Below are 21,045 nucleotides of genomic sequence, written 5' to 3'. Positions count from 1 at the left end.
AACCAATTCTTGAAAGGATATGTTGTTTCAAAAGAAATCCAAAATCTTACACTCCAAATAATGTTCAATGTGGTACTTTGATATAATTGCACCTTATCCCTTTCTCCCACTCTTAAAATAATCCCTTTAAATTCATATTGATTTCACAAAGCACTTTGACCTCAACAGACACAGAACACACTGGGATGAAATCTGGTCCTACCAATATTCCTCAGCCTTTCTCACCTGCCCACTGATGGATGGGGTCTGGAAAGTGTCCTCACCTTGGTGTCCATATATAGCTGCATTTCAAGCGACAATGACAAGCAGCCCTTCTTTAATAAACCAGTGACACCAGTTTATTAAACCAGTGATAAAGGGAAACTAAGTCTGTGATACCTGGAGAGCCCAGGATATTGTATCTTTAAAAAGTGAAGTGCAAGCTACTCTGTCAGAGGAGTCTTGGACTTTGTCAGCAGCATGAATAATCTCCTTCCATATAAACACACTTGACAACTGCAATTTGCCACTCAGAAAAGACAACAAGAAGAAGGAGAGCGGCAAGGAGGATGATGACTGTGGCACAGGAAACCCACCTTGTAGTGAAGGGTTTCGGGATCCTGATCTGCTGCTGAGAAGGTCAAGGCCAGGTGTGGTCATGAGCTGCAGCACCTGCATGGACAGAGCAATGTCAGAGGTGAGGGGTTTCCACTCCCCAGGGGAAAAGTGACTCATGGCAGAAAGCTGCAGCTAAGCAGCCACACAATAGGAAAACATATGCTCAAACAGGAGTAATTTGGCCTTGTGAACAGCTAACTGTACCCTTAACTATCTCTTACAGTAGATCCTCCACCTCCTTATGGAAGGAAGAATCAATGTCAGATTTTTCTCTAAAACATATGTAATTTAAATAGGAGCAGCTGAAGGTAGTTGTCCCACCTCACATACTGTACTTCACCCTAGTTCCTGTTTTCTTGGGAGCAATTCATCCTATGAACAGTGATTCCAAGTTTTACTCCTAGAAAGCATTAACATGTTATTATTACTTCAATTTTTACAGCAACTAGAATTATCCTTGTTTGCTCATTGAAAAACATTTTAGACACAACAAATACAATACCTCTGCGTTTATCTGAAGAAAGGAAATCCTTTCTGCAGACTCCCCTTTGGTCCCTGCTGAGCTGCCAGCTCCAAAGCCTGCAGAGTGCCCAGCAGCATGCGAGGGTGTTTCTCTGGGGTGTGAACTCTCCTACAGATAACAACTTTATGGCACAGGCATTGTTCTTTACCAGTACTCTGTTTTCACAGGTATTTAATGAATAGGCTTTCAACTGCAAAAACACAGGCTGGGATCAAGAAGGCAAATGACCTTTGTGCTTGTGACTGTATGTTCAAGTAGTTACGCTTATTTTCCTCATTAACATATAGGAATCCCTTTTATGTTAATGTACTTTATTTAATTCTAATAGGCTTTTTGTTGTATTTAAAAATCCAGAGGAAAACTGAAAAAAAGTCCCATTGTTCTCCCACATGTTTGTTTTCACTACAACTACTAAGAGGAAAAGCCCTTTACAAAAACAGGATACAGCAGACTTCTCTACACTGTGCACCCCCCACCACACACTCAAACACTCTGGACATGGCTGCAGTGGTAATCGAGAGCCCACAGAAAGTCATCAGTGACTGAAAAACATCAATGGGTGTTTTATAATCCACTTGAATGAGAGTAGTATCAAATCCCTGCTGAATAAACCTCACCAGCCTGGGCAGGTTCTGTCCCCCTCAGACAAATTACCTCCTGCCTTAGGACATTTATTCTGTGGCATTAATTATAGATAGAGGGGCAGACTCCACCATTGTGGAAAGGTGTTAAGTCAATGACAAAAGCCATAGCATACAGCATCACTTCTTAGCAGTCCTAAGAGACAAATAACCAGGGAACCATGAGATGTCACCTACATCAGGTGCTGCCTGGCCCCAAGAGATGGTCCAGATCCCCCTTGGATCTTACTGAGCAGCCACAGGCTATCTCTGGGGTGCCCTCAGGAGTGGGGCTCCCCATTGCATTTCTACTAATGACCTTTTAGAGCTCTTTTCTTAATGCATCCCATGGCCTCCTTTCCCCCTCTTTGGTTATTGCTTCCCCTGATGGATTTTTGGCCAGTCAGCAGAGGAGTTCCTGGCTGTGCCAGCAGCCCTCAGGAAAGGCCAGAGCTGAGGCAGGGGAACTTGTAAGCTACGCTCACTGCAAAGCACATTCCTGTGGGCTGTTGTTAAGAAGATAATAAAAATTGCTGTTTTCTTTCTCCCCACGTTAGCATTTGGAAGAGTTCATACTTCCAAAGAATCACACTGACTCGTTCTCCGTGATACGGAAGAATAAATCAAATGCAATTACCAGGAGACCTCAATTTCTGTAATCAAGAGCGTCATCTCTGGCCAGAAAGTACCTTGGGGGAATCAAGTTCTAGCGACTGGGAGGCCAGTAAAGAGCAATTTGAGCTTTTCTGACTGAAATGTGGTGATTGCCCTTCCATTCGCCTGGGCAGAAACTACCGCGGAGCAGCCTGGCAACCTCCTTCAAACACCATCCCAAGAGCATTTCAGTTTTAAAAAAAGCCTCAAATTTTAGAGAAATATGTCTTCTGATTTCTTTCTAAGGAAAAACATAAAATGCCATAAGGGTTGAAGATATTCTTGCAGTGAAGAGCACAGAACACTACTTTGGTTTTAGTTGTATAGGATTGTGGTTCTTCTTGTTTTTCTTTTAACTATGTTAAGTAAGCCTTGTTTCTTCACCAGAAACTATCATTACTTGATTTAGCCATGCTTTCTGAACAAGATAATTCTATCATGTAAAATGATTACATTACAATGTAAATTATATGAGAAATGTTCATGCAAATCCTTAGGTAAAACAATACCACTTTATTACTGCAAAATAAACGTTCAGATTACTGGCACTTTGTCTTTGAACCAGAGAGTCTGCTATGCTCAATAAACTGAAGAGCCAGGGAGACAACTTAGCACACCAGGCAATACTACTTAGAATCAGATGTTTTCAGTTCAAGGGGAAAACCCCCCAATTTCCACTTATATAAAAATCTTTCATTGTTTAGAAACTGTAAACCGACTGGCTGCTTTTTGCATTTATTGATAAATCTCTGACCATCATCAGAGGACAGGATTAAATAATGCAACTGTCATTGCTTCCTCATCAGGGAGAAATAAACCCACAGTGTCCTCCTTTGCTGCATGCAAGGAGTTCAACTACAAAACTCTCTTTTCCCAAGCTCTCGGTATGGGCTGACTGGGTGTCCCAAAAGGCAAGAAATCACAATTCCCCAGGCAGTGTCGGGACAAGCTCACTTCGAACAACTCCTTTTCTGAAAGCAGAACAGGGACAGCTATCCGTGCACTCCCGCCATCCCACGGAGCCTCCCTCCCTGCCGCCGCCCTCCGGCCCCGGCCCCGGGGTCCCGCCGGAGCCGAGGGCAGGTCCCGCATGGTGCCCGCACCTCCCCTCGCACCTACCGCACCCTGCTGCCCGCCGCACCACGCCGATGGATGGATGGATGGATGGATGGATGGATGGAACTGCCGGGCTGGGCTGGGAGCTGCCGCTGCCCCAGCGGCGGGAGGTCACCAGGCTGCTAGTCTGATCTTCAGTTCGCTTTCCATCCGAAAAGTTTAACTCCTTCACGCCCTAAAGGCACAATATCAGCAAATACTGCAGCACTGTGCTCATCCCTTGCCAGGGACTCTGGGCACACCCTTGTTTTAGGCTGCTGAAAACAAGGACATGCACCTGGGAGAAACCAGGATATGGGGGGGTCGGCATGGGCAGTTTTGCTTTGAGACTTGGGGTGGGTGTGATGCCAAGAAGTCCTCAGTGAGACATTTCTCACAACATACACTCCTAAGCCCTGTCCTGAAGTCTTGTGTATTCCCACACATTCCTGTGGCTGCCAAATCCCTGCTGGGAACCCCGGGGGCTTATACTTTGGAAGGGAAGGGAGCACTTTGACAGCACTTTTTTCCCTGTCTCACCAAGCCCCTGGGAAACTGAAGGGAGTGGAAACTGCTTCTGGCAGAGGAGAAACCCAGATCTGAAAGAGCACACTGAGAAGGGGCCCCAGAAAATCCCAGCCCCATCCCTGCTGCCAGGAAACCCCAGCCAGCCCTAGCCTGGCCATGCCCATGACTGGGCACCCATGCTCCTCCTTGCTTAGATCAGAGAGGGGTTCCTCGTGATGGGGTTTTGTGGTCCAGCTCAAGATGCCTGTGCAAGGGCATGGGTAAAAAGTTGTCTCTGCTTTGCCCTCGGAGCCCACTGAGTTTCCAGCTTTCTGCACACCAGCCCTAGGCTCTGTATGTGCTACTACCAAAATGTATAGGACAGAGTAGTGGCAGCCATCAGGAACTCCAACTGCTGCTTTTTCCAGCAAGATGTGAAAAATGGTTACGTGATGATGTCAACCCTGACCTCCATGTTCCTCTTGCACTCCTCTGCTGTGTGACTGTTGAGCAATGGAAACACTTTCTGGGTTTAAAGGCACTGAGTCCTGTCCCTAAACCCTGGCTGTGGGGTCACTCTCACCCTCAGCCACCTCCCTATTCCTCTGCAGCCTGTTCAGGTCTGGCAGATGGGAAGTTGTAGACTCCTGCCTCCCCCAGAAACTAAGCTAAATCTGGCCCCTTGCAAGGCTTCTTCAAACACCACTTGCTAGGCATAAAATCATGGCTCAGTACAGTGTGCTGCCACACAGGCTGCCCTCTTGCCCAGCTGTGGTGGAAGTCACAGGAAAGGGACAGGCATGAACTTACCATCCTCCTCCAAAGGAGGATGTGCCAGGTGGGCAGGCTGCAGGATGTCACAGGGAAGGCCACACATGGCAGGGACAGGAGCATTTCATGGGGCCAGAGCAGGAAGGCAGCAGCTCCAAGCTCGGAGGAGGTTTTCTGCCGAGGGTGTTGCAGTGCCCTGTGGGCACAGTGCTCACTGGCCTGGGTGCACTGGCACTCACCATGCTGAGCCCAGCTGCTGCCCACCCCTGCTCAACCTCAGTGTCCTTTCTGGTGCACCAGCCATGCATCCACAGGAACCCACACAGGTTCTCATCACTGGTGACAAAGTGCTCACAGCAAACAACCAACACAAGGCTCCTGTAACCCATGGCTCTGATGCCAGCACGTCCCACCCTGCACCCTGTGGCTGGGCTTCACTTGTGAGCTGCCTAGGCACAGGCTTTGCTGAGACCCTTAAGTCAATCCAATGCATTTTAGCCCAATATAAATAACATGACCCTCAGCCAGTCCCTCCAGAGGGGGTGCACCTGGCAGAGTCTCTTCCTATCCCAAAGGACTATCAGTGCATACCGCAGCCAGACCCCTTCAGCTCCCGGGCATTGTGAGTTATGTAAAAGGTGACTTTTGACCACAAAAATAGGAGCCTGAGGGAGGGAGAGGGAGGGGAGAGGTGCCCCCTTGCCTTTTTTCTGCAGAGCAGGAGGCTGTGACTGCAGTGACACGTGGAATCTCTGAGGCTGCACCACTGATGGGGCACGAGATGGTGGCTGACACATAATCCCCATACAGACACCCTTATCAAGGGGCTGCAGCAGCTTTTCATTCAACCCCGAGGTCAGAAAAAAAACATTTAAGATCATTTTCCATTTAAGATCATTTTCTGAACCTCTCTGGAGGGAGGACAGCTTTGGGGCTTTTGATTTCAGGTATGAAAAATGTAATTATGGATAATGATGCCTCTTGCTGGAACCCGAACAAAAAACCTTTCTGTGTTTCATGGCTGGTCCTTGTGCCCTAAAGTAAAAGAGGGTTTCTGCTTTCATTACAAAACATATTTGTATTTCAACCTGTAAGGCCTTCTCATCTGGGAGCTGTCTAGTGGCCAGCAGTGTCTCCTGCATCTGGTGTTACTTAGCCAGTAATTTTTCTTCTGTGTTGCCTGGGGGCCAAAAGTACTCCCCAAAAGGCAAAACACGGGTTAAAATTGTTTAGAGAACAAAACTCTGTTAGAACGTTTTATTGGAGTCCGGGGAAATTACTTCTAAAATACATACACATAATATTAGCAGCAATAATAGAGTTTTTAAAAGTTCACTGTAAAAGTAATGATGTTTCAGATGGGAGCCAGCATTTCAAACCCATCTGTATGGAGATGACATCAGACACGCTGCTTATGTTTCCACTTTTGGTGGTGTGAAAGAAAATACCATGCTACACGTACTTACCTTTAGCCAGTGAGTTTGCTCAACTTGGACAGTTTGCTTGGGTAACTGCTTGAACTCAGAAAGCTTCACTTTCACAGAAAGCAAAAACTGGTTTTTTTTCATTTACAGGCTTCTCAGCTTGTATCCAAACCACCCTCTCAATCCTCAGTGTGTTCTACCACTATGACAATTAAATCCACTATTCTATTTAAATTATGATAAAGTGACAAATTAATCTAGGACATGGTAAGTGCAAGACCTGTCTCAGCAGACATCTCAGTGTTACACTGCAGATGTTTAGGCTCCCCCGGTTGACATCAACCTTCCATCATCCCAGACAGTTCAGTGAGGGTGGCAGTGCCAGGGTGGGCACTGTGGAGCCGCGCTGCTGACCCTCCCTCCCCTCCCCCTGGGGCAAGGCAGCTCCAGCACCCTGGCTGAAAATGGAGATGTGGTTATTCCATGTGCATCTCTTGTGAGCAGGAGCCAGGTCTCATTTCTCACCTGGCCCTGAGCAGGAGCCCAGTGTACTGTGGGCACTTGTGGGGACAGCTCAAGGAGATGCAGTCCCTGCTGATTTGAACCCTGCCTAGGATGCACTGGCTCCAAGCACATGATGCATTGCTTTGAATTAAGGATACGTGTCAATGATGGCATTTTCTCTGGGAATGGGAACTCCTGAGCACTGTTCCCATCTGCAGAAAGGTGCCATCACCCACAGTCAGAGACAGGCAGTGAGGAGGGGATCTGCTGGCATGCACACTCTAAAGCCAGTCTGAGATTTCCACATCATCTTAAAGAAAGGGTAAAAAATCTAAGTGATAAGAACAGAACAATGAAATCTGAGTAAACAGTACTAATGGATGTTTCCTAATTCCTTAAGCTCCCTCCTATGTTTATAAATGAAAGAGAAACATCCAGACATTTCTAGTATGAGATCTCATTTCTTTTTTAATCAGAAATGCCCTGAATACTTCTCAGTTTCTGTTTTCAGATGTTGCCTTCTCACAGAAATGACCACCTAAAGCATTTATCTTTTTATTAAAAATACATATTTTCATTTAAAAATTACACTGGGATTTCATTCTTATCCCAATTCTATGCTTTTCTTTTTTTTTGTTTTTTTTTTTTTTTGACATGGGTACAAGCATTTTTCTAAATTTAAAGAAACCCTTCTCAGAGGGGGGTGGAGATATGAAATATTTTTAAGATGTAGTTTGCTTTGATTTGCAAAGAATTTGATTCCAGTGCTAGAAAGCTGCAAAAAATAATCCCAGTGAGAGGAATAACCAAGAGCCAGGTTATTCCTAAGGCTCTAAGACCCTTTCAAGTTGGTCTGAAAACCTCATTGTTAATCAAAATAATTGCATGAGAACCAATCAGGAAATCCTGAAACATTCAGAATGAAACCTTGTCATTACAAATTCACCATCTTGGCTAAAAAACAGATTATGTCTGTCAAAAGCTGTGGGAAAGTTTGCTTTGTAGCAGTAGGGGCAGAAGTAAATATTTGCCCAATCTGTTTTGTTTATCCTAAAAACAGATATACATGTACAGAGTTTCAATTAAACGCTATTTTCTTTCTCCCCATGTGTACATCATTTGAACTGCCCATGTGAGGAGCTTTTAAAGCATCTGTCCCAGGAGTCAGGAGATGGCTCTGTGCCAGCGCCTTACTCACACCATGACGCCATGGCAGCGCAGGTCGGATTGCTTTGAATTTTAAGCCTCACTTCTTTGGTCTCACCTCTGAGTCCATTTAAACATAGCTGGCCCCTTGCTGTCATTTAAAGCAATCAAAAGCAGATGCACAAAGTGCCACTGAAAACATACCCACAGACAGGCTGGTTTTGCTGGTAAATGCCACAGCTTCCCAAGGCTGGTGATTGTGGGGAGCAGGTGCAGGAGGGAGGAGTTCAGGTGTGAGCAGGGTCTGCAGATTCCCCAGGTTACTGTATTTAAACTACTTAAGAAATTGCATATTTTCTTGAGGAAAATTGGTGCTGGGGATGTCTGACCTGGTGGAAAAGCTTGAGGGGACACTGGGATAGCCCAAGAGTTCAAAACAGCTCTTTTACTGCCCTGTGGGGGTCATGAGCCCCTCTTGTACCTACCCCAGAACCCTCCATGCTGACACCACCTTTGCAGGGACGCAGTCAGAGATACAGATGGGAAAGGTCCCCAGTCTGGGCTGTCCTTTGCAACAGCTGTTTGCAAAATCAGTTTCAAAACACTTTGTTTTGAAAATGAGGTCCACACTTATAAACATGCCATTTAAAAATGCAGTCATAAAAAAAAGAGAAGGCAAAGAATAAAAGGAAAAAAAATCCAGCCAGTGGTTGAACCCTCTGAGTCCTTTTCCCTGTGGCAAGAGTGTTCAAACAGGTGAACGGGGAAGAAAAACAAAGGCTGGAGAAAAAACAAATGGTCACCACATTTCAAAACACCTGCTGGAAGTGACTGTAGCAAAAAATAATTCAGAACATTTTGGAAAATACCTGAATGATGCCCATAATCCACTGCTGCTGCAGAGGGGCTGGAGACCTCCAGGCACTGCACCCTGGGACCCACCAGAGCATCCACTGGCATGCTGATCCCACTGGCATCACATGAAAGTGCAACAATCCTCTGTGAGGTATTAAGATCTTTTCAAAATCTCTTTTTGCATGAAACAACTCACAGGAAAACAAAAGTACAGCTTATTTTGTCCAGATTTAGTAAGTCTTAGATCTTTATCTTCTCAGGGGATCAGGGTCCTGGTGCTTCTCCCACTCAAGTCATTGGGAATGCTGCCACAGGCTCCAGACAGTAACCAGACCTTATCCTACAGGCTTCCCTGTTGAGCTGACACCTTTTCATTTCCAGTACCTATGGCAGCAATAGATTTACCAGAGCTGGACAGTCTCCAGGCAGAGCAGTGGGACCGACACCAGCCTCCTGTGGCTGCACATGCAAGTGATCATGCTCAGTCATGCAGGCTGCAGGTCCCTTCACGCTCAACCCCCAGATCTGCTGCTAAACAAACCTGTGCCAGGATCCTGTGGTGGAGGATGAGCTGGAGGGGGCACCTGGATGCCCAGGCCTGAACCTGTGGTTGGGGCTTCTCTTACCTGGCCAGGGGTCAGCAGTGCAGGTGAGAGATGTGCCCTAGGAATGAAAAATCTGCCATTTTGGCCCTGCTCTCTCTCCAGGTCCTTGCAGTGCAGTGAGAGGCTGTCTCACCCCACAGTGCTGCAGCCAGGACTGCACACAGGTTTGCACATAAACACCACTGCTTCCATGTGAGGAAGACAACTGGTTTGACACGATGCTCTGCTTCAGAGTAAGAACTGGTTGCAGTTACAGGCTGGTCCCCTAAATGGCTGGATTTCATTTTCAACCCATTTCTGTCAGAGGTAGCAGCAAACCTTTGTAACATCATGGAAACAGACACATCCTGTGTGCATCCCCTACCAGGACCATCGTTTCTGGTGTCCTGAGGTTGTCCTGTGCCAGGCCAGGAGCTGGACTGAGTTTTTTCCAAGTTATGATATTCTATGATCCTATGACCAGGAGCACTTCCAGCCACCCACCCTGCTGTGCTGCAGCACCTCACTGCCATCACAGGGCACTGCTGGTGCCCATCAAAGCCAAATGAAGCTCTGACTGGCTGTTTACGCCTCCACATACACAGACATGGGTCTGCCCCAGGTGAACGGGCAGAGCAGGCACTGCTGCCAGCCAGGCAGCTTTGTCATCCCAGCCCTCGGAAAAAATGGAGAAACCCAAAGGAAGTCAAGGACACCTTTAGAGAGGAACAGAAAACAATGGGGAGATCTGCTGGGAGGAAAAGAGGCCAAGGAGTGGGATTATAGATGAATGACATGTGCAGTGTAATTAATCTAGATTAGTTTTGTTTTATAGCATTAACAGCCCGCAGTCGCAGCATGCGGTGATGGGGTCCCGCGAGTTCCCAGCGCTGCGCCGATGGCTGGGAGAGCTCCGGGCACAGCATCAGCGCGCAGGAAGCGCTGCCGGTGACTCACTGCATGCTTGCTTAGAGACTAATGAACTAATTCCGGCACTCCGGCCCTTTCCACGGCCCCCTTCCATTAATCTTCCAGTTAAAAAGTGCGGCAGTCGCTCAAGAGAGAAATTCCCACCGTGCAGAAGGATTTTGCCGGGAGCCCCCTGTGCTGACCTCCTTGGCCGAGCCAAGAGCCCGAACTCCTCCCGGGCCCGGGAGCCGCTGGGATTTACGGCTCTCGCTCCCCGCAGCGCCCGCGCTGCCGCGGCTCGGGATGCTGCTGTTCCTCGGGCCTGAAATGCAGAAGCAGGATCTCATCCTGCTGCCGGGCAGCTCACAAACACAGCTTTGTTCCCATAAAAGATGCCCCTTGGCATTTTTGGGCAGATCCAACTTCTGCAATAGCAAGTTGCCCATCTGAAGTGCTTACAGCCATCCTCACCTCCCTCCCAGCCTCCCCCCCGCTCAAACTCCGGAGAGTTGGGGTTTTGCTTTCCCTAGATCACAAATTGCCACAGGCTGTCCCATTACCAACAGCACTACTTCTAAAGGGCCCACGTGCCAGTTGTGCCTGGAGATGTGTTAGAGCTTTCCCAACTGCAAAGAAATGAAGCACAGTTAAAAATTGTTCCTTAAAACTCCTGAGACAGAAGAGCTGCACAATGCCACAAACAGCAGGAGAGCAGGGGATGGTGGAGACAGGCTCTCCTGGAGAGTGATGTGGACAGAATTTGATCTGTGCTTCCCTTTTCACCCAGGACAGTCTGTATTTAACATTTATCATCATGTGGAAAACACCTAAATAATTCCAGGGATGGCAGAGACCTGCAACCACAGACTTGGGGAATGGGACAACCAGTGCAACTGGGGACTGGGGGTCCAGTTACCACACAGCTCCTTTACTCCATCCTTTGTCTTTATTTTATATTTGTATTTCTTCAATATAATAGAATACAACTTATTTTACATAATGTATACAAACTATATCACAGTGCTTTACAGAGCAAAGCATGAATTACATGGTGAAAACCAGAAGAAAAATGATATGGTCCTCTGCTTTGCCAAGCCCCTTCTTTTCTCCCTATTCCAGGAGACCTCCCAGGACACCCTCAATCTAGTGAGAATCTCCCACCTGACTAATTCCTGCCCCAAGGTGAATTTAGCTCATCACCACTGTGCTCTCCTCTCTCTGGAGCACTGGCAGGGCTGGTATCCCAAAGAGCTGTCACATTTAACCTCCTTGTTCTTATCTCCTTTTTCTCACAAGACAAGCAGCAGCTCTTTCTTTTGAGCAACATAATTACTCTGAAAGTAATTACTGGAAACTGAGGAAAACCCCCCATCATTCTTTTCTCCCACGATGAGCTATTTTTCCCAGAGCACATGGATGGCCCCAGATAAACCACTGGGTTTGGCAATGCTGTTTGCTGCATTTATGAAAGCAGTACATCCATGACAACTCCACAGTACCAGAGCCAGGGCAGGATACAGACCTGGCTCCTCTAACAGACTCATTGTAGCTGCTTTATGAACACAGAAAACAAAAAGCACTCACAACTGGTGTTACAGGATACTGTAAATGACAGTGGATTGATGGCTGCCAGGTGTCTGAGACCTAGGAATGAGAGTACTCACTCTGGGAAATGGGAAGGTTTTGGAAGCTGAGAGAGAGTGGGATTGTGGACAACAGGAGCTGAGGGTCACACACACAACAGAGAAATGGCAAGGACAGACAGAGAATGACCTTAATGCCAGATGAAAAGCTTTCAGATGGATCCCCAAAGTGATCCCTGTAGGAATCCTGAACACAACACACACTTCTGTGAATACACAGACATGTAGAAACAAAAGGAAGGTGCTGGACATGGCTTCCCTCAGGCCCTGAGCTACTGCAGAACATCACATTGTGAAACAGGGCACTGTTTTAACACATACTTTTAATGAGTAATAAGAATAATAAACCACCCATTTTCCATTCTCTAACCTAATGGAATAACTGTAGAAATTCCCAGCATTTGTACAACAATGTCATGTCCAGAATGATCAGGATCCCTTTCTGCAACAGAAAAATGGAACACACCCATGGCAGAGCTGATGACAATTGGCAGAAAAAGAGCAAAGGCAGACACGTAGGAGTAAGTTTCCCTACAACACTTAAAATAGAAACATAGGTTAAAAATACATTTGATGAGTAGGAAAAAGTGAACAAGAAACCGAAGTTTTCCTAACTTCAGAGTCCAGTTCCTCTCCTAATCCCTTTTATTCCAGATCCACATCAATGAACCAGAATTTGACCTAAAAGCTTTGCAGCAGGAGAATTAGCCAAATGCTTGAATTAAATATTGCTTATAAAAATCTATTTCCTTTTCTTAACAGCAAATTTTCCAACTGGGAAAAGAGTTTTGAGGCCCACATGCTTTCTAAGTTTGGAGAATTAGACACTTCACTCTTAAATCCCATCCCGCATAATCTGGAAAAGATACAACTTTACACATCAAATTATTTTCCAGGAGAAACTCAGCAGGATATTTCCTTAAGCAGGAGCATTTCTCTCCATCTAAACGATTCTTGAGCAACCTCTTCATTTCTGACCACACATCCTGTAGTCATTGAAAGCACTTTGAGTACGATGGGACTCTGCTGGCCTTGGGGGCTGTTGTTTGGCATTCCAGGACTTCCTCCTGACCAGGACCTGGTGCATCTCCTGGGGCTCTCCTGGGCCCAGTGGCCAAGGGACAAACCTACCTTGGCTAGACTGCAAGGTCAAGTGCTACTGTGAGGTCACTCTAGCAGAAAAAATAAATACCTCAGACTCTGCCCATGTAACTGCACTTATCAAGAAAGTCCCAATACAACCTGACCAAAAAACCCCCATGTCCCTTTCAATTTCATAACTCATTGATATTATTTGGTTACAATCTCTGGAGCAGAGCAGCCATGGCTTGCTGAGCACACATGAATGAACCCTGTGCCATGGCCTCGCTCACAAAATAAACACATTGCCAGATCACACAGGGCCACACTGGCACTGCTTACAAAGCTTTCAAGAAGTGACTAAGATTTAGGGGATAGGACTGGGTCCCACCTGAGTAATTTTGCTTTTAATCACAAGCTTTTATCTCTACTGATAAAGTTTGGGCATGATGCACAAGTGATAAAGATGGGAGCTGTAATCTCAAACAGTAAAATAACAAAACAATTATTAAATGATGCATGAGAAGCTTCTTTTCCAGAGAAGGATATGACTATGATTAAAAAACATCTAAAGTCTAAATAGGACTTTGGTTACTATATTAAGGTCCTATTTTTTTAGTCCATCAATCATCACTGTTGGCTCAGCTTTGAGCTGCAGCCATTTCTCAGACCATGGAAAGGAGCTGCATCTTCCCTACCAGCAAGCAGAAGACCATCAAGTTGAACTAACGATGGAAGCTTTGCCTGTGGGAAATATAATAATTTAAGTTTCCATATTGGTGGCACAACTGGAATATCTAAGTAATGGTGTGAGTGTTTTCTTGGACTAGTTTTAAGATTACTGCATAAAAGGAAACGCTTTGAAGTCCTGGCAAAAATCAGAACTGGTAACTGGTGGTTTTATATCCTGCTGGGCCTTTCAGAAGCCATGGGCATACAGAACAGCAATTAGGTCAAGCTTTTCTGTTCCCAAGAAATGTAAAAACAATTTTTGAGAATTCTTCCTTACCAAGAGAGAAAAAGCTCTCCCTGCATCACTGCTGACTTGCAGAGGGTGGCTTTACACAAAGCTCTGCAAGTGCTCCAGGGCCCACTCTACAGCAGGCACACAACACACCTGGGCACCTGCAGCGAGCCCCTCACTGGGCTGTGCACACACACAGACTCTTCCTGTTCTCCTCACTCTGCCAGGCTCCAGCCATGGGAAATGTGTCCTGCAGGCTCCTCCAGGCTGCTTCTCTGAACCTCTGCCTGGGGCCTTATGCTCTAGCAGGAACACAGGCCATGGTTCCAGGCAAGATGACAACACAGACCCTCCCAAACTCCCCCAGCACTGATGGCACTCTCTTAAACAGCTTTTCCTGCACACAGGATTCCTGCCTGCCATATCCCACTCCCTCCACAGAGCAGTTAAGACACATACAGCAAACTTCATCCACAAGTTATTTTGGTGGGTGAACAAGAGCCAGAGACACACACAAAAAAAAAAAGGGGCAAAATACCAAGAATCTAGCATGGCACCAGTTATCTTAGATTAGTCTTTTTGCTTTACCCCCCTAGCCTTAATTGCATCAATATTTTTTAATGAAATATTTATCACATCTTACCAATGAAAACATTACTCAATTTTTTTTTTTGCAGCAAAATACGTGGCACCACAAAGCATAATTTCCTAGGATCTCATGCTCATGGCATGCTAAGTCACACTGATTCCTGTTCTAGGTGTGAAAACAGAGATGTGTCAAGTTTTGAAGGACACAGAGGATCCTAATAAATACCCACAAAACAGCTGTTCCTCAGAAAGTGCTATAAGTAGATATAAGGAGCACTGAGATACTCTGGAAAAAGTAAATTGTATCCTAAGGCAGTGATGCTTCAAACATGTGCTGAAGCCCATAAAAATAAGTTAAAGGCTGTGTTGACAGACAGGATGAAGGAAAAATCTGTTTCTGGGATTAGTAGTTACAAAAGGTCTTCCAGATCCTGGAGTAATCATAGGATGAAATTTCCAGATGGCTCACCAGGATCATAGTAAGACCAGGCAAGAAACACACATCCCTAAAGTTACCAGGCACAGCAAATCTTCTGGAAAAATGGTATCTCAAGGATACTCCTGAGAATCATCACATGAAGGTGGCACTCAAAATCTTCTCCAAATGAGCATCAGCTTCTCCCAAACTGGTCCAAATCTCCTCACCTTCCTGGAAGCAGGAGGAGTGAAAGCTGCTTCTTGCCCTGCATGTCAGCCAGGGCAGCAGCCCTGAGCCCTGGGCAGACCCCCACCAGTGGGGAGCACACTGAGGGTCTGTTTGGGGCACTGCTGTGATTTGGGCCCAGTGAGGAACTGATGCATATTTGTGAGATGCCCCAAACCATCCCACTTCTGCCAGCTGAGTTCATCCCTTTTATAAAGCTGCTGCTTTGAGATGAGGGTGAAGACACTTGGTAAGCTCAAAACAAAGCACAAAGTGCCATCAGGGAGTCACCCCTCCCACAGGGAGCTGGAAAGCCACAACACCTTCAGATGGGATCTTCTTCAGGTTTAAGTGCGAAACTCAGGCATTAGAGGAGGGAAATCTGGCAGGAGCCGTGAAAAGCAAGTTGGAGACCTCTCCCAAAGCGGCTCAGTGGCACTGGAGCCTTTGGCAGGGCCAGCCCAGGCTGATGGGGACAACGGGAAAAGGCACCGAGCAGAGCAGAGAAATCAGGAATCTGACCCAAGGGTTTGCTGAGCCAGCCCTGGCTTAAAGCCAAGGAAAAGTGGCAACAACTTCTAAACAAGGAAGGTTGGGGAAATGCTGTTCTGCCCCTGGTATAATGCAACATTTGCCTTCACTCATGGAGGAAACAATTCAGAGAGGACAGAAGGGTCTCTGGTTTGGGACATGGCTGGGGGACACTGGGCCATGGCACCTCCCAGTATCCAACAGCACTTAACCCCAGCCTTTCCCATGACACGAGGCCAAGTTTGGAAGCAAACTCACTGGAAACAATCACTAATGCTTGCTAAACACTTGTTAATTTCTAAACCAACAAACAAACAAACAAAGCCAACCCAAAGAACTTTCAGCCTTCTGTCCCTGCCCGACCAGCACAGATGTAGTCACTTCCTAACAGCAAGAAGAGGCACAGACACATGTCCCTGCAGCAAGGCAGGTGCTAGGAAATGGGGAGCTTTTGTCTACTTCCCTCATGGTGATTCACTACAGGAGCAATTCTTCTCAGTGAATATGGCACAAAAAATCCACATGAGGAGAAAGCAGGGCTTTCTCCCTCCAGAAGGCACGTCCATGCATTGCTGCACACGTGCAGCTGGCACAGAGGTGGAGCCTGCCAATCTGCAACCCTTCCCTTTGGAGAGAGTGATTTCCCATTCAGGTACAAAACAGATGCAGGAACCCAGCCAGGGCAGAGCTCTTGGCTGCTCACAGAACATCTTTAAGGGCTGAATGACAAGCTGTAGAGCAGATGTTCACCCCTGGCAGCAGCTCAGCCATACTGTGCTCTATGGTTTTGCTTTTGCAGCTCTGGCCAAAAAGGATGTATATTTCCCCACGCTGTGTGATGGAGAAGGGACTGACCCTGGCTGTGGTGGGATTTTCTAACAGACATCAGCAAACTCCCCCAGCAGGAAACCAAGTGGTTTGCTGGCAGTTCAGCAATGCCCTGAACACCATCCCCTGGCTGACTGACACTGAATCCCGGGAACAAGGCAGCCCTTACCGTCACTGGATGGGTCAGGCACCACTTACAAAAGGCTTTTGGAGGAGTGCAAAAGCAGATTTCTGGAAAAGCTGAAAGGGGACAAAAAAGCTGGCTCTGCTAATCTTCACACTCCCAGCAGGCTGCAAGCACCACTTTTCAAATAGTTTAAAAGGAGAAAAAAGTGATTAATTTTTGCTAATACATGACAGTTTGAGCTGGAGTAAAGTCAGATTCACAGAACTTATCTGACTCAGGATACAGCATCTTTCTTAAATGTACACACTTGAAGATGAATCACACTTGTCTCATAAGGACACTTCCTAAATTTGCTCTCCTGTAACTGTTCAGGGTTCCCGTTCTGCAATAGAAGATGATGTCACTGTTTACATAAATAAAGGCAATGGTGCTCAGATCAGATCTAGGAAACCAGTCTCTTTCATCTTAGCTATCAACCACGTCTACTTTCTTTCAAGGCTGGGGAGTGGAGGAACGGGCCAGGGCATAAATAGAAGCACTGACAAAAAAAAAGTGCAAAAATGACCCAAATCACATACTTGACACAGATTTCTTTTGTTCTTAGAAAACTGGCCATGTTAAAAGTGATGTAGCTCTCATTGCTCTCACTCTGTCCACAGTAGGGAGCTTAAACTTCTGCACAGGAGAGTTGCAACTAAAAAATATTGTCATTACACTGAGCACAAATAGGTTTTTCTTGAACATTGAGCATGCACGTGGCCTCCCCTCTCCCCCCAGCTTACATTTTATGAGATTTTTGACAGTCAGAGAAAACTCTCCTTCCATATGTTCAGGATGTTAAGATTTCAACCTCTTTGCAGCAGGAAAATAAAAGTCATCTTCTTTGCAGTGCCCAGCACTGAGCACACACAGAGCACTGAAACAGTAACGCATGAACTGATCTCTGCCACGGCTGAAACTGCAGGGATCCGGAGCAGGTCTTGTTCCTGTCATGTCTGCAGATGCTCTGTTAAGGACTCCAGGGACATAGAGCAATTACTAGGGTTTGTTTCTGCTTTCCAGGAGCAGTTCTGTTTAGGAGAGAATAGAAAGGGATTATTTTTACCTTATAGTTTGGACTTACAGGGTGTGAACTGAATTTTTCTTCCCACAGAGAGACATCACGAACACCTCTCCCAATGCCCTGTAATGGGGCTGTTCCTTCTCAGCAGTGCCCAAAAGCCCAAGGGCTAATGAGGGTGACAGGCAGGGCCCAATTAGCAGCACAGGCACAGGGATGGTTGCCTTTAGGCCACCCACTGAGTCTAAAGGGTTTTTTCCTTTTGTTTTGGGGACGTTGTTAGTTTGTGGGGTTTTTTTGCTTTAAGGCTAGAAAGTTGACATCTGCTTCTGGTAAAATTAACAAACTATTTTATTTGTCAGTAATTTAGATTGAAACAGTACTAAGAACTGCATTGTCTGGGTCTGCAGGATTGTAGGAGTATTGATGAAGCATTTTCCACTGGCATATGTATAGAGAAAACAACATTCAAGTGAAGATAATTTTTTCCATATAGATTATGTACATTGTTATACGCAAGTGAGAATTAGACAAAACAAAACTAGAACAAAGATTCTTTTAAGTTGTAAAAGGATCTTTGTCTCTCAGCCATAGGGATGGCTCAAGCCAAGCTCCATGGATGAGGACACAATGAAGCAACAGATGCATCAAAGGCATCTCACTTGTAGGACACAGTTTAGCCAAGGCAAGACAGACCAGGGGATGTGCTGGCACCACTGTCATTCCTGCTACAGCAGAAAAGAATTCCCAGCTCTTACCTTCTCCTGATGCAGCCAGGCTCGGGTGCACCTCCACTGTGCCCTACACAAGTCCTGGCACTTGGGCCAGCAGAGCTGCTTCCACCAGGGGCTCTGCCCACCCTGCAGTGGCACTGTGCCCCCCTGGCAGTGTACCCAGCTGCATTCTGCAACGTGATCTCCACCAAATCCCATCCCACCACCTTTCCTGCAGCTGGGACTGCCCAGACCAAAAACTTCGCTTCCAGGACACCAGTTCAAATCCCCTGGCAGCTATTTTATTGTTCATCTGCTTAATGCTGCAAACACAGCTCCAGGTCACCCCCCTGTTGCAATAGACAGGAGAAATCTTCTGCATTCGGGGCAAGTGAAGCCCATGGACCTGGTTACGGAGGAAGGTGCCCTGCAGGGGTGACAGGAAGCCTCAGGTCACAGCAGACCCACGGGTCAGTGCCAGGAAGGGGATAAGAATGGAGCAGGCTTCCCATGAGGTTCAGGCACAGGGCAGGAAGGCAGACATTGTCTGAGAGGCCCCTCTCCTGCTCAGTGTGTTAAACATTAAACAGCACCTTCCCTCTCACTGCCCCCAAGGTCACACAGGGCAGCTCCCCCTGCCCCGGGCAGCAGCTGGGGCTCTCCACCACCACCCTGGCTCAGGGAGCAGGCAGCAGACACCAGCAGAGGATGGGGATGCTCTTTCAAGGGTGGAAGAGTACGTTTTCCCTCTGTGGTAAAACCCAGGAACATCCTTCCCAGGCCCATTTGACCCTTCCCTTCCTGATGTGCCCCCTACCCCATGCCTCTCCCTTGCATTGTGTGGGAACATTCCCCAAAACACGCTGGTTTCCACTCATTTCCTTCCTCTCAAGACACCTGGACCTTCCTCCTGCCACCCCTCATGCTGATACAGGCCAGGTCAGGCTTCCCAGGCCACGGGTTTATTGTCCAGGACACCAAAACAACCCAACATCCAGCTCAGGGCTGCTGGGGGGACATGCTCAGGGACAACACAGCCACCAGGGCCTCTATGCTCTGAGGATGACAAATAATTTATTTCAGCAAAACCACCCTGACATATTTGAGGAAAAACAGAAGCAGCAACTACCAGCAAGGACACCCCCAAGAAGGCTGTAGGGGAAGTATTTTCCACCACAAAACATGTTTTGAAATGTATTTGAAATTTGTGATTTGAGTCTCAAGCTGTTAGTAGAAGATCCTTGCTTAAACAAGTCAGTTTTGCATGCATTAAGCAATGCAGCACAGAAACAAAAGAAAAAAATCCTCTCCAGCTTCAATGCCAGGTTAAAAGTTATTGGGAGGCAGCCAATAACCTATATAATATATTTGGGGAAGGTTTTTAAACACCCTCTTTTAAACTAAGATACCTCAGCAGAGATCTGTGCACACAGTACACATCACAGGTGGCAACTCCAACTTCACCCTTCTAACACACTGAATTTTAAAAGCTTAAAATCTTTATGTAAATCTCTGTCCCATTAAAAATGCATTGAGAAGCACAAAGCTTCATCCCACTAAAACAGAATGTATGGATAAGTGGAGCCCCTTGCTCTGCTACACCAGCTTGTTTCTGCTCCACGGCCATTGGATTCAGGAATCCATGCAAGCACAGCTTTGCTGGTCACTGAATGTGCACTGTGAAACACAAACTGATCACAGAACAGTCTGAGGTGGAAGGGACCCACAAGGATCCTTGAGCCCAACTCCTGAATGAGCCATACAGGGACCAAACCCACAACCTTGGTGGAACTGGCACCTGCTCTGCTCTGACCAGCTGAGCTGACCTGTCCCAGAATCATTGCACAGTTTGGACTGAAATGGACCTTAAAGATAATCTCACTTCAACCCCCTGCCATGGGCAGGGACACCTGCCATTAGACCAGGTTGCTCACAGCCCCATCCAGCCTGGCCTGGAACACTTGCAGGGATGGGACATCCACAGCTTCTCTGGAGAACCTGTGCCAGGGCCTCACCACCCTTACAGGGAAGAATTTATTCCCAATATCCAAGCTAAGTCCCTCTGTTACCATGTATGCTGGAGCCCAGCTGAAAGCCAACCCCACAGGGCAGAGCAGAGCACACTGAGATGCAGGAGACAGACCGACAGACACTGCTTCTCACTGGTGGGCATGCACAGCCTGCTCAGATGGGTCCAGCCAGTGCTGGGCTTCAGCTCTCTCTCACTCTGGACACTGCAGACCCTGAGGCAGGTGCCAGCACCTGTAAAGCAGCAGCCACACCACAGCAAACCACCCCAGCCTGGGACTGCAGAGAAAAGCTCTCAGCTGGAGGGAGGCAAGGCCACTGTGTGTGCCTGGTCTGCAGCCACCAGGCACAGCCATGAAAGAGCCCTCCTGACCCTGAGACCTCCATGGACACAGAGCTGAGCCTGAGCTGCTTTTGAGCAGGTGAGATTCCTGCATGCAGGATAGGCCAGTCCTTCAGCCACCTGTGGCTGCCATTCTCACTCTTCAGTGAGCTTCTTTTTATGGCTTCTCAGCTTTCATTATGAGAAGCAGGAAGAGTGAAGCGCTGGTGTCCCCAGGCAGTGTTAACAGGATGTGACTCCGCCCTGACTCATCATCCTCTTTTCTCCTGAAGAGGAGAGGGCTGCTCACACCTGGGCCATGGACACCT

The 21,045-nt window shown here is 47.0% G+C and overlaps 1 protein-coding gene across 5 annotated transcripts in view; it reads right to left on the bottom strand.

The window, feature by feature from the left end:
- FLNB (filamin B) overlaps positions 1–3,758 on the bottom strand; it is an 88,931-nt gene extending 85,173 nt beyond the window's left edge. For 2 of the 5 annotated variants that reach the window (XM_030957070.1, XM_030957073.1), the window contains exons 1-2: positions 3,514–3,756; positions 576–651 (exon numbers count right to left, since the gene is read on the bottom strand). The gene's annotated coding sequence lies outside the window, so the exon portion shown is untranslated. Of the gene's footprint in view, positions 1–575; positions 652–3,513 lie in introns of all 5 variants that reach the window. The other 3 variants (XM_030957074.1, XM_030957071.1, XM_030957072.1) reach the window with 3 other exon arrangements.
- Positions 3,759–21,045: the final 17,287 nt, after the last annotated feature.

This window comes from Camarhynchus parvulus, chromosome 12 (assembly GCF_901933205.1).
Source record: "Camarhynchus parvulus chromosome 12, STF_HiC, whole genome shotgun sequence".
NCBI lineage: Eukaryota > Metazoa > Chordata > Aves > Passeriformes > Thraupidae > Camarhynchus > Camarhynchus parvulus.
The sequence above is the reverse complement of the archived record's forward strand: the minus strand, read 5'-3'. Positions and strand labels throughout refer to the sequence as shown.